The 17,559-nt window shown below is 47.8% G+C and overlaps 1 protein-coding gene across 6 annotated transcripts in view; it reads right to left on the reverse strand.

Moving 5' to 3' along the window:
• Positions 1 to 17,559, reverse strand: part of ZBTB7C (zinc finger and BTB domain containing 7C) — a 367,127-nt gene that overhangs the window by 141,632 nt on the left and 207,936 nt on the right. For all 6 annotated transcript variants that reach the window (XM_032259402.1, XM_032259404.1, XM_032259401.1 and 3 more), the window contains one exon: positions 7,730 to 7,791. The gene's annotated coding sequence lies outside the window, so the exon portion shown is untranslated. The remainder of the gene's footprint in view (positions 1 to 7,729; positions 7,792 to 17,559) is intronic.

The raw sequence follows: 17,559 nt of genomic DNA on the forward strand, positions 1-17,559 counted from the left end.
TTCACTGGTGGTGTTTTCATCAGCATAAACCCCTTCAGGGCACAGAGCTGAGAGCTGTCTACATTTCCAAGAGCCACTTGTGGCCTTGAGCATGACCAGGAGCCAAGGATGAGCAGGGCCAGCTGGAGGGTGGCTTCCACCAGCCAAGTGGCCCCCCTCACCCTCCTGCTTCACCCTCAGACTTAGCTTCTAGAACTCAGGCCCTCCTGCTCTCTGCCTTGACCACTTGCTTTTGGCTGGCACTTCTTCAAGGCCCCCTCCTGGTGACTCCTGGGGCACCCTGCTAGAGCTATTCTAGTCCCCTCCTTCAGGTCCTTCTCTGAGTAAGGGACCCAAGGTGGCATTTCAGTATGGATTCATTTATGGCCCTGTCTCTCCTCTTCCAGGGGAACCTTCTGTGACAATGACATCATTCCTGTGTTCCTGGCAAAAGGAACTATAATCCCTGGTCACCAGGAGGGCATGTGCGTGTGTGTGTGTGTGTGTGTGCGTCTGTGAGCTACAGACTTTCTTGGAGGGCCTGAGATCAGCCCTCAGGTCAGGCCTGGCCTGTTGAGAACTTGGGTTCATCTTGGGGCCGAGGCTTGTGATGTGGTCTTCCACTTGCCCCTCCTGCCCCATTCTGCACTCTCCTTGTGTCCCTGGAAGCCAACCCCTGCAGACACAGCAATGGGCTCCCTTGCCTCTGGCCTCCTCTCATCTCAGCTTGTAGGGCCCCAGGTGGAGACTGGAGGAAGGGAGGTTGAGGTTGGGATGTTTAACCCCTTGTATCCCTTTCTTCAGGGAGGCCTCAGACCGGCTGTATCCCTGGACCAGAGGTCACAGGCCCAGTAAGGTGGCTCTTCCATGCCACCCTCACTGTCTCTGCTTCCAGCAGCCCCTCCCTCTCCTTGCCCCTTTAGTGCCTCTGGGTGTAACAGCTCCCTGGTGTTCACAGCCCTGGGGTACTGCACTGGATCTTGTCAGTTTCCTGTACCTTGCACTGGCCTTTGGACTCAACTCTCCAAATTATCTATGAATCGGAATTTGCCACCTGTTTCCTGCCAGGCCCCTGGCTCATGTGGACCCCTATGGCAGAAGGCAGTGCCCTCTCCCTTAAATGTATTTGGTACTTGTGTGCACGGGAGGCTTCACATTGCCATGCTTAGGGAGGGCATCTGCCGCGAGGCCATTCGCACTGCAGAACAAAAGCAAGGGCTACCATGTCGGGCCTCTTCTGCCTGCTGCTTCTTGTTCCAACTTCATTTCATCTTTTCATAAGTTACTGTTCTGTGAGAAGCATTACAAGAAGGAAATTAAAAGAGAGAAAAGTTGATGGAGGAACACCTTTCTTTCTTTTTTTGGTTTAAACCTTTTGTTATGATCTCTTTGGGAGCCTGATCCAACTAGAGGGACATGTGGCAGAATATGTTCTTCAAAATTAGTTCTGAGAGACACTTGGGGCTCTTTATTATTCATTCTATTAAAATCAAAATATTAGCTGATGCCTGTCGCATCATCAGAGCGGGTCTGGCAACTTCTCTGATGCATTGTCTACTTGAAAGTGAAGACGGAGGTCTTTCATGTGGAAGCCTCTATCAGGTCCATTCTGTTCTCCTGCTTGCTCTGTGTCTGAGACACTGACAGATCCAGGACAAAGCAGTGGAGCCAATCGCAAGTGCCATTGTGCCAGGGCCCTCTGGGCAAGGCTGCCCCTGCCTGGGCCCTACCTCTCCCTCGCCAAGGGTGCCCTTGGAGCAGCAGGAAGACCCCTCCTGGTCCCAGGAGTGTGGCTTCTCATACCCAGAGCTAGGACTGATTTTGAAGCTGGCGGAGGGGACAATGCCAGGGACCCTCAGGCTTAAAGATCAAAACTGCCTTGCCATTTCCTTGGATGCCCCTGCTGCCTTTACCTCTGGAAAGAATACCACAATGCAGAGAATTCTGTTTCTCCAGCGGGAAAAAAGCAATCTGGCTGTGGCAGTCTGCTCTAGAGCCACCCAGAGGTGTCCTGGTGATGTTTTCAGTTGGGCCCCTAGGTAACCAGAGAGTCTCTTAGCTCAGTGGAGGCTTGTCTTTTTTGAGGACTGGGGATGGGATCAGAGTCCTCAACCAATAAGAGATCCTGAATGGCTGAGAGAGGCTTGTGCCTGGTGGCCGAGTTATACAGCAGATGAATGGATGTCACTTGGGGGGCCTTCCAGCCAGCTGCAGAGAAAGACTCCAACACTGGATGTGGGGAATGTGGAGGCTGCAGGTTGTCAAGGAGGCAGAGATTCCTGGGGGCTGAGTGGACGAAGGAGGGCTTCTCAGGGCTGGTGGGATTGGACAGGTGGATAAGCACTGAGAAGGAGAAAGGAAAGGGAAGGGCCGGGAGGAATGTGAATGACAAGCTTGGAAGCCAGGGTGGGAGACTATCTCCGGAGGGACAGAAAAGGAGGATCTGTTGGGGAAATGGTCAGAAGTCAGGCTGCAAGGCCCTGGACTGCAAGGAAGGTATTTATTTTTTTCTTCCTTCCTTTCATTTCCTTGAGCAATCCTAAATTCAATATTAATCTCCCTAGACCTATCTTGTTGATAAACGTTGATTTCCCCAGCACACCTGTTCAGATTTCAGATGGAAATGTATTATAAAATCACACCATTTGCTGGTGATTACCATGGTAATCAGGCATGCTCACTGAAAGGCCAGCACTCCTCTCAAAGACAAGATTCTGGAGATAGAAGCTTTCATGTCACTTACACCACACCTGGGGGAGAGAGGGAAGTGAAGCAGGCATGGGCAGTGTTTGGAAGGGATGGTTTCCTTCTCTGGGGAAGTCCTGGCAGACAGCATAGTCCCAAGGGCCCAGAAGGGCCCTGCCAGGAGATGGGGGGTAGGCCAGATGAGGGCAAGTAAGTGGGAGGACAGGGCCTGCGTACCTTGATGTTCTACTGTGTATACACAGCTAGCTAGTTTTGTGGGATTCAAGGTAAGAGATCTGAGCTACCAGCATCAGGTGTCTTGGTCAGAATATCATTCAACCTCCCACCTAGCATAGGAACAGCCTCTGTGGACTCTTAGAACATCACAAAGATGCAATTTTTATTACTACTTCTCTGTAATATAGGATTATGGTTTAGGGTCTGGTGAAAGCCCAGGCTGTTTGACCTGTACTATTTAGTCCTGATGCAGTCCATTTTAAGTTTTCTAACCAGTCTGCTGGGCTTCAGATTCTAATTCTAGCACTTTTTGGCTGTGTGACCCTGAACAAGTTACTTAACCTCTCTGTTACTTTCCCTTGTAAAAAGCAGATAGTATAAGTTTCTAATACACAGGATTGTTGTGAGGATTATGTAAATTAATAATTGTAAAATGGTTGAAATAGTGCCGGTCACAGAGTAGTTGCTTAGAAAGGTAAGCCCCTGAGATCCCTGAGTCACCCCTTTGTTTTCATAGAGGAGGGAACTGAGGCCAAGCCATGGGGCAAGCAGATAGCAAGGACTGGACTGGACTGCACTGGACTGGAGTCTGAGCTAATGCTGTTCATATTCCACTCTATCTCCTTGCTCTCTAAGGCTAAGGAAACCTTCCAAGCAGGAGTGTTGTGAGCTAAGCGGTGCATAAGAAAAGAATGTTTGTGGGAGTCAGCATATTACCACCTGGCAGACCTGCCTGGGCTGGAGCAGAGCCTCCCCACTCAGTGGACAAGGGACAGGAAGGATCAAAGATATAGCCGGTGTTATGGGCTTTGCACGAACATTGCCTCACCTTCTTCTCCTCATACCCCATGTTGTCCTTTCTGAACAAAGAGGAGACTGAGACTCGAAGAGCCCAAAGCTGCATGACGGTGACGGTGAATCAGGACTGTAATCCAGACCTGCCTCCCTACCCACAGCTCTTTCAGCCTTCTTCCTAAACATATCGGCTTGCTGGCCTCTGGCTGTCCTGTTTGCTTTCCAAAACCAGGAACTGGTCCACCTTCTCAAGCCCAGTCACCCCCTTACTCCCCGCAAAGCCTTGGAAGCTCAGGCCTAGGGGTTGCAGGGTTCCAGAGCTCTCACATACTAAAAGGATATAAACATCTGTAGCCTTCAGTCACCCCCACCATTGCCTATGCATTAGATGCGGCTAATAAAAACAATATTGCTTATTCTGTTTTAGGTTCTACGCTACCTTCTTCTTTTAATATAATGATATTTGTCATTAATTGAATTATTTACATTGCATCAGACACAGTATAATCCAAACCAGGCCAGGAGCTGTGGGCTCTGTATTACAGAACCCACCCCACCAGAGGCAGCTGACAGGCCATTATTCTGTGTCCTGCAAACTCATTGCAGTGATAAGGAAACTCCACCAATTTGATGCTTTATCTGGTTGCAGGTTGAGGAAAGATATTATTTCAATCAAGATAATGATTCTATTTCTTGAACAGAAATGAGATTTTTTTTTCATTGCCTCATGGGGGTGCCACCAAAATCTGTATTGGGGCTGGAACAGGTCATGAACAAGTTAGAGGATTTTCTTGTAGCCTGAGAGAGAGCGTAAACATGAAGGAGAATGGGAAGAAGGGAGCTTGCTTGCAAGAGAAAAACATATCTGCCAGGCCTACAAAATTACAAAATAAGCTCAATTTGGAAAATGCATACAGGCATTGAACAAAGCCTTAGAGACCAAACTTCAGAAGTTAAGGGCCCAGTGTGAGCCCTGCAGACTGGATTTCAAGTGAGGTAAACGGCCTATAAAGGCCATCATGATACTGAAGATGTACAGAGGTGACTCAGCTATGACAGGACCTTAGACGTCTTCTAAGCCTGCTGTCAGGCAGGGTGGATCAGCTGTGTTACTGTGCTGACAGATGACCTAGCTACTGTTTCAGAGGGGTCTTACCACCAAAAGAACCCATTCCGTCTTGGACCAGATCCTGTGTTGAGAAAGTACCTCCAAATCATAGTCAAATCATTTCATAAAAGGAAACCACAGTGAAAACTCACATGGTGCTGACAATACAGGAAATCTAAGTGCACTTTGGAAACAATACATATTTCAGTAAGCCATTAAATAATATGCAAATCACCTCAGGTAATACATGCAAGGAGACCTCAATCATTTGCACTAAATAGTGAAGTTAGTGACATTTTAAATTATTTTAAATATTTGGGAATTCCAGGGGCTGTCGTGCAGTTCCTCCAACTGTGTACTTTGCTTCAAATAATAATTATTATTTGCAATTAGAAATAAAAATAATTGATTATTTGCAATTAGAATTAAAAATAATCTACAATTCTCATATCAATTGTTTATATAGGAACTCTAAAGAGTTTGAAAACGTTTGTAAAGTTCTTATGCGTTTTAAACACTCCATTGAGAAAACCAGACTTTGGCACTCATTTCCATTTTAATACCTATACTCCCAAAATACAACCTTACTGCCAGGTCAGTGAAAATGACATTTGGCTGTGTTTACAATGGTGGTATCACAGGCATGAGAATAAATGCAATTGATGCACTGCCGGGGTCTCTGTACCTGCTGGGGGTACCCACTCCCCAGCTGCTGAGCGTGGCACACAGTTTTCCCTCATGACATTCTCGGGTCCTTGCTCTTGGTTGAGGTGATGCCTTGGAGGCGGGACCACCAGCAACACTGGGGCAGCTGCTGACCAAATAAGGGGATGCATAAGCCCTGTCCCCAGCCTCCAAGTCAGACATCACTGCAGTGCCGCTGACATGGACCAAGCCCAAGGAGACCTGCCCTGAGACCACATTCTCACTCAGCTCCTGCCTCTCTATCCTGCTTCCCTCCCTCCTTGACAAGCATTTCCTGAGAGCTTTCCGCGGCTGCATCACATGCCACCGACACCTGTCTCAGGCTCTGCTTCTAGCAAGCCCAACCTAAGTCAGCTGCCAGTAGCGCAAATGAAACCCTCCAGCATCTTTTCAGAGGGTTAGCCCAGGAGCTGCAAGTCCCAGGTGCATTCCTCCTTGAAGGCACCATAACCACCTTCCTGCCTTGCTGAAGACTACCAGTCTGACATCATACAGTCCACAAGAGCCAGCAATAGCAAAACACGAACATCCAGAACAGACAGGGTTCCGACAACCAGACCCCATGGAACAGCACAACAATTACGCTTCTTCCCCAGGATGAATAAGCGGGAGGCAGGGGCTGAGCCAATAAAAGCCCGTTGCATCATCAGAGCGATGTCCGGTTATGTGCAGTGGAAAGTCAGTGTGAACTTCTTAGGCAGCTCTACCACTTACTAGCAGAGCAAACTACAGCAAAGATTGAGTGGTTCTGGGCTTCAGTTTCTTCATCTGCAAAATGGGAATACCTGACAGAGCCTTTGTAAAGCACCTCTGAGGCAATACAATGCTATGTGCATACTGGCTGTTGTGATGGAGATTTAGAACTAGCTACTTCTCCTGCTTGCTTGGAACATATATTAATTAATCATCATTAAATAAATAAATCCCAGCCACCCCTCATCCTGAGCACAGTATCCAGAGCTCCCTGTGTGAGAAGCAGCTCTGGGAAAAAGCAGGTGGATAGCTGGGAGTGCTGTATTGGTGACTGTCCACCAGGAGCTCAGAATGTGACCCCATTACTGGCCTCACAAGGCTCTGGTAGCCCATGACCGCAGCTGTCTGGAGAAGTTTCCCTCTCTCTGTCATTCTGTTTCTCTTTGTGTCTCCCTCACTCTCTCTCTCTGAGACAAAGGGAAGATCTCCAGTGTAAATTTCCTGTAATCTACTCAGTGTTTAGACTGATCTCAAATACAACCTCAAGTTTGGTGAAAAATTCACGCAGCCATTTTCATGTCATGGAGTGGCCGACAAACTGGCCGAAACTAAATTTTATTTATATAGATGAAGAATCCTTTATTCCACCCTGATTCTTTGCATCTGGACCATTCCTGAATTCATGCCAAGCCCTCCAGCACTTGGCCCTGTTCAACTTCACCAGCGTCTTCTCTCCTCCTGTCCTCAGATCCATGCCTACACCATCCTCCGCATGGGCATCTGCCCTGTTCCTTCCTCCCTGGAATGGCTTCCCTCCTCCAGTTCAGACCTCTCCTTCTCCAGGAAGTCTTCCCTAACCATTTCCCATCTGTAGCATTTCTTCCCAGGCTATGCCAGCCAGAGCTGGTGCATACACCTTGTCATAAAGTTCTTTGTCTCATGTGCAGGTGTCTTCTCTTCCTGCACTGGACTGAAAGCTCCTCCAAAACAGAGCCTATGCCTGCTCGTTCTTGTGGATTTCCCAGAGCCTCCAGGTGATGCCTGGCACCTGGTGATTAATAACATTCTCAGATGGATTAATAGATTTGTTCCTGTGACTGCACTTAGTTTAACACATTGTTAAACGGCCTCTATGAGAATTTACTGTTCTGAATGGGGGTCAACCTAGCAGGAAACTTAGAGTTGTACAAACTATTTGTGGACCCAAGTAAAAAAAATGCACATCTCTCTTTTTTTCTAGAGGAGTCCTGTTCTCCTGCACAGCAATCAAGTCAAGGGAGTGACTGTTTCATGAGCCAGTAGGAACATTCTCCTCTTAGAGGGCAGAGCCAGGGTTCAAACCACCCTCCTTCAACTCAATGCCTTACATTCCTGGGTTCAGCCCCACCCTGATGGAGGAACCCTCCAGAAGAAGAACCAAAAGCCGATCCCATCCAGACCATGTTCTTTTCCCCTAACAGAGAAATCCACCCACTTCCCAGGAACATTGTTAAGCCACAGAACTAAAAAAGCAAAATTCATACTCACAAGCACCGATGTCTTAGTCTTAAATTTCAGGACACCAGTTTTTCTGCAAATCTGCTCATTTCCTGCAAAGAGAAGAAAGGGACAGAGAATCATATTAGCATCTGCTCTGGGTATCCTCAGCGGTTTCCTGGCCGACCTCAAGCTTCTGCACCTTCTCTGTGTTCTCATTCCCCGCAGCGTTCCCCCCTCCCCGGGCACACTGCGTGCTAGTTGGGTGGGCGCCCCTCACTCCTCGCAGGATCCCACCCCTCCAGGCCCATGGGCTTGGCCCACGCCGCCTCCCTCTCCCTCCCCGGCGCTGTGCCAGTCTCAGATTGACCACTGCCTCCAATTCCCTGAAGGCGCCCCGGCTTCTTCCCACTCCGGAGTGAGGCCTCCACTTCTGTAGCATGGGGTTGCCTAGCAACCCTGCGCGTGCAGCTCGGAAGGCCTTCCTAAATTGGACCTCACAGCACAGGGCATCTCCTTGTACAGCTGCCTGCATCTTAACAATCTGGCTCTGAATAATAACACAATGGTAATTGCATTCATGGACCCCAAACTACATTTAAATAATGTTCAAGAGCTGACACAAACCAACAAAGGCCAGAAAATGCATCGTGGAGGTTGACTGTAAGGCCAGGCAGGAACGTTCGGGGCGAGAGAGAGTTGACACCAAAGACTTGAGTTAATGACAACGCTAACCTGAACTGTGAATTCTCCTGCATTTCGCCTGAGTGTGTCACCGCTGTAATGTGTTGTAATGTGAGTCTGGGCAATTAACGCCCAGAGGCAGTGATGTTTCAAGACAGGATGCCCTTTAGTTCTGCTGATGCATACATGGATATTTGGAGGGAGTAGGGAAGTGGGAAGATCCTTAGACAGGAGGGGAGACTGCTCATGAGTGACTTTACTTGGCTTTTACAATCGTGGCTAAATGCATTTTCAAAGGTGGGGGAAAGAATTTACCAAGCGAGAGGACAAAGCATTTGCTACCTCAGTGAGGGACAAATTCGACATGACTGATGCACTTCAGCATAAGAAGTGAAGGCAAAGAGGCCTTGACACTGGCTGAAGCACAGACTGAGCAGCTTAGCTCGCAATGGGGAAAGACAGTGGGCACGAGAGGCCAGCTTCGATCTGTGTCCCTGGCAGAGGGTACTGTGCAGCTCTGCTCAAGGGAGGAGGGTCTTAGCACACAGGCAGTGGCAAGCTGGCAAGCTGCTCCTTGTAGAGCTATAGCAGCGAGGGCCGGCAGATCAGCCCTGATCATTTGAAAGCTGGAAGCACTTTTTTTTTTAAAGCTCAATCCTCCTGCAAGGCTCTGGGGCAGATATCTGTACATCCACATTCATAGCAGCATTGTTCACAACAGCCAAAAGGTGGAGGCAACCCAAATGTCCATTGGGAGAGGAATGGATAAACAAACATGGTATATACATGCAGCAGAATTTTATTTAGCCTTAAAGTGGAAGGACATTCAGATACACACTATAGCATGGATGAACCTCCAAAACATTATGCTAAGTGAAATAAGCCAGTTACAAAAGACAAATACTGTATGATTCCACTTATATGAGTTACCTAGAAAAGTCAAATCCATAAAGACAGGAAGTAGAACGGCCGTTGCCAGGGGCTGGGCAGGGACAGGAGAATGAGGAGTTACTGTTTAATGGGGACAGAGTTTTGTTCGCGAAGATGAAGAAGTTCTAGGATGGATGGTGGTAATGATTGCACAACAGTGTGAATGTACTTAACGTCAATGAATTACACACTTAACAAATGGTTAAAATAAAAATCCCCCTGCAACAACAGCACAGCATACACCTCCACACTGGTTCTCTGCAAGACTTCTGTCCATCTTCATCTTAGAAGTCAGAGTGACTTGTGTCATTCTCAAGCTTGGACAAGGAGACTCACCAGGACCCAAGGATGTATATACTGGACAGTGTGATGGCCAGGAAGCCTGTATTAATATGTTCTCACACTGCTAATAAAGACATACCCGAGACTGGGTAACTCATAAAGGAGAGAGGTTTAACTGACTCAGTGCTGCATGGCTGGAGAGGCCTCAGGAAACTTACAATCATGGTGGAAGAGGAAGCAAACACATCCTTCTTCACATAGTGGCAGCAAGAAGAAGTGCAGAGCAAAGAGGAGGAAAAGCCCCTTAGAAAACCATCAGGTCTCATGAGAACTCACCTGCTACCACAAGAATGGTATGGGAGAAACCAGCCCCATAGTTCAATGATCTCCCACTGGGTCCCTCCCACAGAACATGGGAATTATGGGGGTTACAATTCAAGATGAGATTTCAGTGGGGAAAGCCAAATTATATCAGAGCCCATGGCTCATAAGCATGATGTTTGTGCAATGTGGCTTCAGACAGAGGGGTCTGAGCATTGAGAGACAGGATTCTCCTGTTCCTGCCCCTTGAAGTCCAAACATCCTGGACTCCTATGACACTCTCATTGTTACCCTTTGTTCGCTTCATGCCCCCGGCCTAGAAAGCCCCTTCCTATGCCCACCATCTGACCTAATCGTACTCTTTCTACTGGGTCCACATCAAAGTCCACCTCCCTTATCAAGCCTTCCAGATCCCTCCCACTTGTACTTTCTCTGAATGCCACAGCCGGTCATCAGTCACTTGCTTAGGTACTATCTTATGTTCTTGTCTGAAAATCTGGCCTCTTCTAATAAGTCCCTGAAATGAACCCTGAGCAACGATTATTGCTAACATTTTTTGTCTACGCAGGCTCTACTTCAGGGCTGAGTACACCATGGCTGCTGGAGTGCCTTGCCTCCTTTCTCAGGGAATTCTAACCATAGCTCCCCTGCCCAGGGCACAAAGCATGACTGCTGGCTGCAGAGCCCTGGAGCTAAATATTCCAGGCAGATGTTCAGTTTCTTCCAGTTACTTAGAGGTATAACTCAATGTGTGCAATAAACAATTGAGCATTTACAGATTTTATTAATTCGGAAAGGTCATTAGAGCTAACAGCTTCTCCAAGTGAGAGTGAATAAATAGCATGGGTAATTTTTTTCTGTGTCCTGGATTTTTTTTCTTGGAATGTACTTTAAGCTTCAAAAAATAATGCTAAATTAAAAAAGAAAAAAACAATCCAGACCTGGGAGATAGGAGGAGACTGACAGGAGCTCTGAATAAGCCTCGTCCCCTCTGTCTTCCCATCTACAAAATGAGGGGGTAGTCTCAAAGTTTCTTCCGACTTAGAAAAATAAAATTATGATTCAATTTTAAGAATGTGAAATTAGCTAGTAACCTTCCGAGTTAGCAGTGACTGCCTCTCCCCCACCCAACCTTCCAGGTGCCCCTCACCTCTGGATAGATACAGCATGAGTTCATGCCTCTGCAGTCAGAACAAGGTTCTTAATCATTTCAGGTGCCTTCCCAGGCCCTGACCTGGGTGCTCTGAAACCCGACTACCTGGCTTGCCTTACTCTCATTAGATCATTAAGGAATACTCAAGACTAATGACTTGTTTTCTCCAATCTCCAAAAATGGCTGAAAAAGGGCAGGAGGGCATCATCTAAGCTCTCTCTCTCCAGTCCCTGGCTTGGTGAGTAGCTGGTGCTGTCTGTCAGGAGCTGGCCTCTGCACGACAGATGCTCCTGGCTCTTCCCAAAGGTGAGAAACGGAAGCAGCATTCAAGGAGTAGAGTGGAGGGGCTCTGGCTCAAGCCTGCTATCGTGAGGAAGAAACACACCCTTGACCAGAGAGCTGTTGGCCACTTCCCGATATCCCTTTCTTTCCCTGTCATCAATCCCTCTTCTCTCTGCCTTGGGTGTGGGAAGACTCTGGGAAGGTGGGAGTGCAGTATCTGTCTGTGAATGTGTGGCCACAAACACTCATGCCCCCACACTCATCTTCCACCTGCTGGAAGATGAGCACATGGCCGCCCTGCAGTGAGTGGCTGTGGCTGGGAGGACGGCCAGGTCATGGGCCCTGTGGCAGTGTCTGTAGCTCCCAGGAGTCCATACTGCCTGGTGGTTCAGAGCCAGCCTTGTCTTGCCACTGACCAGCTGTGTGACATTGGGTGAGTGACTTAACCTCTCTCTGCATCAGATTTTTACCAGCAAAAGGGGCATAATAATGCAACCTACTTCCTACTTTACAGGGTTGAAGCAAGAATTAAGAAAGAGAACAAGGAGAGACACTTGGTGCAGGACCTCATCTGGGGCCAGTAAGGCTGGCTTTTCCCTGGGAGGTGAGCTCCATGGTGGCAGGTAGAGGGCACTGAGCACTAAGCTTGCTGTTCAGTCCTCACTGCCTCGCATGGGGCTGGCACATACATGAGAGCTGACCGCGCTCCTGGGGAAAGTACTTCTGGGGCTAGCAGGAGCCCAGCGCTTGGTGAGGAGAGGCCTGCTGTGTTGAGCTTTCACAGCAGGCGGGCCAGTCTCTGTCCTGAAGGGCCTGGGGGTTGGTCAGCAGAGTCTGCAGTAACAGGGAGGCAGTAGATGCTCCGCCCAGGATCCTTCAGAGGCTATCTGTGATGAGTTGCAGTTTGCTTTATCACCAATATTAACATCAACCACCTGGGAAGGCAAAACAGTATAGCCACTGTAGAAGACAGTTTGGCAGTTCTATACAAAGCTAAACACAAGCTTACATAGACTCCAGCAATCACACTCTTAGGTGTTTACCAAACGATCTGAAAACTTATATCCCCACAAAAACCTGCACACAAACGTTTATAGCAGCTTTATTCATAATTGCCAACAACCGGAAGGAACCAGGCTGTCCTTCAGTACCTGAGTGGGTAAATAAATGGTGGAACATCCAGACAACAGAACATAATTCAGCAATAAGAAGAAAGGAGCTATCAAGCCACAGAAAGACACGGAGGAAACTTAAATTCATATTACTAAAGAATATGAAAGCAAGTTAAAGAAGGCAATTGGAAAAGGCTACATACTGTCTGATTCCAACTATATGACATTCTGGGAAAGGCACAAGTATGGAAACAGTAAAAAGATCAGTGGTTGCCAGGGGTAAGGGGAGGAAGGGATGAACAGACAGAGCACAGAGGATTTTTAAGGCAGTGAAACTATTCTGCATAACACCGTAAAGGTGCAGAGATGACATTATGCATTTGTCAAAACCCATAAAATGGTACAATACAGAGTGAACTCCAGTGTAAACGGTAGATGATGGACTTTTATTTTTTATTTTTTGAGGTGAAGTCTTGCTTTGTCACCCAGGCTGGAGTGCAGTAGCGTGACACCAGCTCACTGCAACCTCTATCTTCTGGGTTCAAGCAATTCTCCTGCCTCAGCCTCCTAAGTAGCTAGGACTATAGGCATGCACCACCACACCTGGCTAGTTTTTGTATTTTTAGTAGAGATGGGGTTTTGCCATATTGGCCAGGCTGGTCATGAACTCCTGACCTCAGCTGATCCACCTTGGCCTCCCAAAGTGCTGGGATTACAGGTGTGAGCCACTGCACCCAGTGGGTGATGGACTTTAGTTCATAACAATGTATCAATGTTGCTTCATCGCTTATGTGCCACATTAGTGCAAGAGGGTAATCACAGGAGAAACAGGGCGAGGGAGGGTATTGCAGAGGGATATGTTGTAAGGACTCTTGTACTTTCTGCTCAATTTCTCTATAAACTTAAAACTGCTCAAAAAGTAAAGTTTCTTAATTTAAAAAAATGAACCATTTTAAAACACAATGCTCAGGGCCAATCAGCACAGGGTATCGCCAAGTCCCCACTGGACTCCCAGGCCCCACGCTGGGGACTTGGAGGAAGACTGTGAGATCTGTGTCATCTTCCAACTTGAAATGTAATGGTGTCTGGCCCAAATGTTAGAGACAGTGTGAGAAAGTCAAGTGGGGAGGCCAGCAGGGCGTCCAGCTGGTGGTGCAAACAGGGCTGGACACCCCACCCCAACAACCCGGGCTATTGGGCAGTGATTCTAGTCTTAATTCACTCTTTCCGAGCATCCACCCCTGGCCAGGCACACCCTCCCTGACTTCCAGAAGTGGGTTCTATAATAGATTTAGCTCCCTCCTCGCAGGCCTAGAAGTTAGACTCTGCCCAGCCTTTTCCTATCCCCCACACTCCCAACACCAGGCATAGTAGGTATTCAATAAACAAGTATTGAACTAAATAGTCATTATTTGCATGCCTTTTGCTCCCCCATCAAAAAAATCTGATTATATGCCCCTTACACAGCCTCCCAACAGAGTGCTTGCTGAACAAAATGAATAGCAGAATTCAGGTAGAAGGAACAGGCCAGAGGAGAGACCTTGTGTTTGTAATGGGGCACTTACTGCAACTGTGAGAGGGTATCTCAGAGGCAGCTCCCCTGGCTGCACCTGCTCTGCTCTGCTCCTCTCCCCAGCAGGATGGACACTCACAAGCTCCTGCAGGGAACAGCAGTGGAGAGGCCAGGATCCACTGAAATGAGGTGGCAGGTGCATGGGGTCATCTCTGAGCATCCTGCCTCATCAGCATGGAGACAGAAGCAGAATGAAGCCCCTTTATCTAGGGACCCATCATGGGGGTGCCTCCGGGAAGCCCAGCAAGCATTTATGGAGGGTCAGGTGGTGTCTACTCCATGCCACCTAGCCAGCAGGATATGAAGCCATGGTGTGATTCAGCGAGGGTGTGTCTGTGTGTAGCTGGGAGAATGGAATCCTCCTTCAGTCATTGCTCTGGGGTGACAGCCCCTTAGAAGTCTACATTTCTGTGACCTTGGCCTAGAATCTTAAAATAGCCCTGAGAAAGAGGGAGGGCTGAGTCCAGAGCCAAGGCCAACAGTGGGGCCTGGGCCAGCGGAGGGGAGGGCAGATGAGCCTGCCCAAGGAACAAAGGCCTCATCTCCCTCTGGCTGCCCAATCTGGGCCCTCTGCTCAGTCACACACACTTTATTTTTTCTAGACTCAGGGAAGTGCTCCTGGGGCTGGGTGAATCTGAGCAAGGGCTGCCAGCAGGGAGCTACTGAGAAGGTGATGCTGGCCAGCCCCATCTCCCATCCCCCACTTCCTTCTCCTTCCCCATCCACCCCTGCCCAGACAGCCAGGGTCTCTCACATCAGCTTATAAGTCATCCTGCAGCTCTCTGTCCATTGCAGGAGAAATCTGAAGTGAAATCCATGCAACCATGCAGAGTGGTGATACTGGGTGGGGATGTCTGAATTAAAATCTAGAAAGGGGCAAAAGAAGGACTCTACTTTCATAGCTGGGGGGAGGTGTGGTTAGGTCAGTGAACCCTGCTGAGAACTAAGTGCAGCAAGGTGATCATGCCCAGTGAGCTCAGGCGATCATCAGAGAGGGCTCCTGAGGGGAGCAGAGTAAGCAGAGGCTTGAGGGATGGGGAGGATTTGGAGAGATGGGGGGAAGGGCAGTCTAGAAAGGGGGGGTCTCTTAGCAATGCTGCAGAGGCAGGAACAGGCCCAGCATCACCAGGGCAGCAAGTCACCAGGTCTGGCTGGAACGGATGGCATGTGCGGAGGGGACCAGGAAATGCAGCCAGGAGGGCAGCTGAGGAACCCCAGACACCTGCCAGCTGACTCTGGGCTTGAGTCTTTGGATAGCTGTGGGGAATGGAGAACAGGGGAGGGTAAGAGGGGGCTGAAGTGCAGCATTTTGTTCAGGGCCTACAGAGACATCTGGGAGGACACAGAGGGACTGGCTCAGGCTGAAGGCATCCCCATCCCTGCTTCCCCTTGGCTACTCCCAATTTTGCCAGCTCTGGGAAATCCAGCCAACTAAGCCTCCGTGGCCCCAAAATGTAATCTCTGCACACCAGACTCTGATTCAGAGAAATGCGGGAGTGAGTGTCTAGGAGCTAAAGCCCTAGCAAACATACTATGGTAGAGGTCCTCTTAGCTGACTGGACTAGTTAGCTAACTGAAAGATTTTAACCTTTAATATATACTTGTACATTCATTCACCAAACTTTTGATGTAATATTAAGGTATTTTAACTTTCTATCTTTTGGTAAATTGTTTCTATTTTTATTTCTTACATAAATCATACTCATATGGTAATAGGGTTTGACTGTGTCCCGTCCCACATTTCATCTTGAATTGTAGCTCCCATAATCCCCATGTGCTGTGGGAGGGACCTGGTGGAAGGTAACTGAACCTGGGGGGTGGATTTTCCCCTGCTGTTGTTCTCATGGTAGTGAATACATCTCATGAGATCTGATGGTTTTATAAACGGGAATTCCCCTGTACGCGTTCTCTTATCTGCTGCCATGTATGACGTGACTTTGCTCCTCCTTTGCCTTCTGCCATGATTGTGAGGCCTCCCTAGCCATGTGGAACTGTGAGTCCATTAAACCTCTTTTTATTTATAAATTCCAAGTCTCAGATATATCTTTATTAGCAGTGTGACAACGGACTAATACATATGGCAATTGCCTACAATTTTTGGTTTCAGGTTTTTTTTTCCAGTTGAATGACAAATTAAATATATTTGCAAAATAATTTGAGTGTAGAAAGTCTCTCTAGATTTTCTTTTATATTTCCCCAACCTTCTGTAGTTGTTTCACCCACACCTAACTCAACAGCATTTTTTAAAAAATGTCTCAAAATGACTCAAAAATGTTTCTGAGTCTTTCCAAAGCTTCAACTTAGTTTTCATAGAAATACTTTCTTCTTTTCTTTGCAACAGTATTTAATTGTCTTGTATAATGTTTAATTAAATTGCATAATTACAATAGCAAGGTCCACTGGCATAAACAGGGTTGGGAACAAAGCCCAGCTGCCTCCAGGAAAGCATTTGGCTCAGCTGGTGGGAGCAGGCATGGTGGATATTTTGGACAGAAGCCTTCCCATCCCAAGTGTTTCTCTAGCTGTGGGTATCAGTCAGAGGGAATGGGAAAGCTGGTAAATTCGGCAAAACAGTTAATTGCAGTTTAGAGGGCATCTAGTGCCCCCCTTATCCAGACCTAGGAAGGTTACTTCTCCAGAGACTAAAGACCTGATGCTGGCATGCCCACCTTGGTCCAGTCCTCCCCTGGAGCTGCTGCTTCCCTAGTCCACCCTGTGAGGAGTGGGCTGTACCTCTCTAGATACAGTTCCCTTCCCTGCATCCCTGCCTAAGACTTCCTCCCATTGCAGCTGCCTAGGAAGGATTGGCAAACTAACTTTACAGCTTTAGTAGCAGAAGTAGCCAAAGGCACCACTCTCCCAGAGGTGATGGAAACTTCTTACAGAGGTGAGTTTCTAATGATGTAATTTCAGGCATCTGCAGTAGGTTGCTTGTGGAAGGATTTGGGGGTCAGAGGCATGTCAAGGAATCTCTCAATCACACCATCTTCCTGAGCCTAGATTTATAACTAACTGTGTCACAGCTGTGCACACGTCCCCCTAAGAAAACATGGCCGTGGACCCATCTCTCATTCTTCATGTTACAAAATCCTTTATGTTGTGTGGGATGCTCTTCTCTTTTAAATCCCCTTCTGAAACTCTTTTTTTTTTTTCTAGACCCAGCCCTATGGGTCACATACAGCAAAAGTGAACATTTAACCCAAATGTCATCAAACCAACCAACCAACCAATCACAAGTACAGTGTTAGCAACTTGTACTAACTGCAACTCAAGAGAAGAAGGAAAATGCCCTTCAGAAGAACATATTTGTAGTGAATATTTGCAATTTTGAACCATCCACCATCCATTCAGCCTTCCTCTTGGTAAGAGAAAGCTAACTTCCTTCCAGATTACCACCTGCCCCCCACAGCCAATGTGTTTCAGGGGTGGGTCATAGTTGAGTTAAGCCAATCAGCTCAGCTCTGTTCCCTGGCCATGGTAACTAGACCAAATTCTGTCACATAAGATGCAAGGAGATGTTTGCTGGGGACTTCTAGGGAAGATG

Source organism: Sapajus apella, unplaced genomic scaffold (assembly GCF_009761245.1).
Source record: "Sapajus apella isolate SASKATOON/1434 unplaced genomic scaffold, GSC_monkey_1.0 scaffold109, whole genome shotgun sequence".
Taxonomy (NCBI): Eukaryota; Metazoa; Chordata; class Mammalia; order Primates; family Cebidae; genus Sapajus; species Sapajus apella.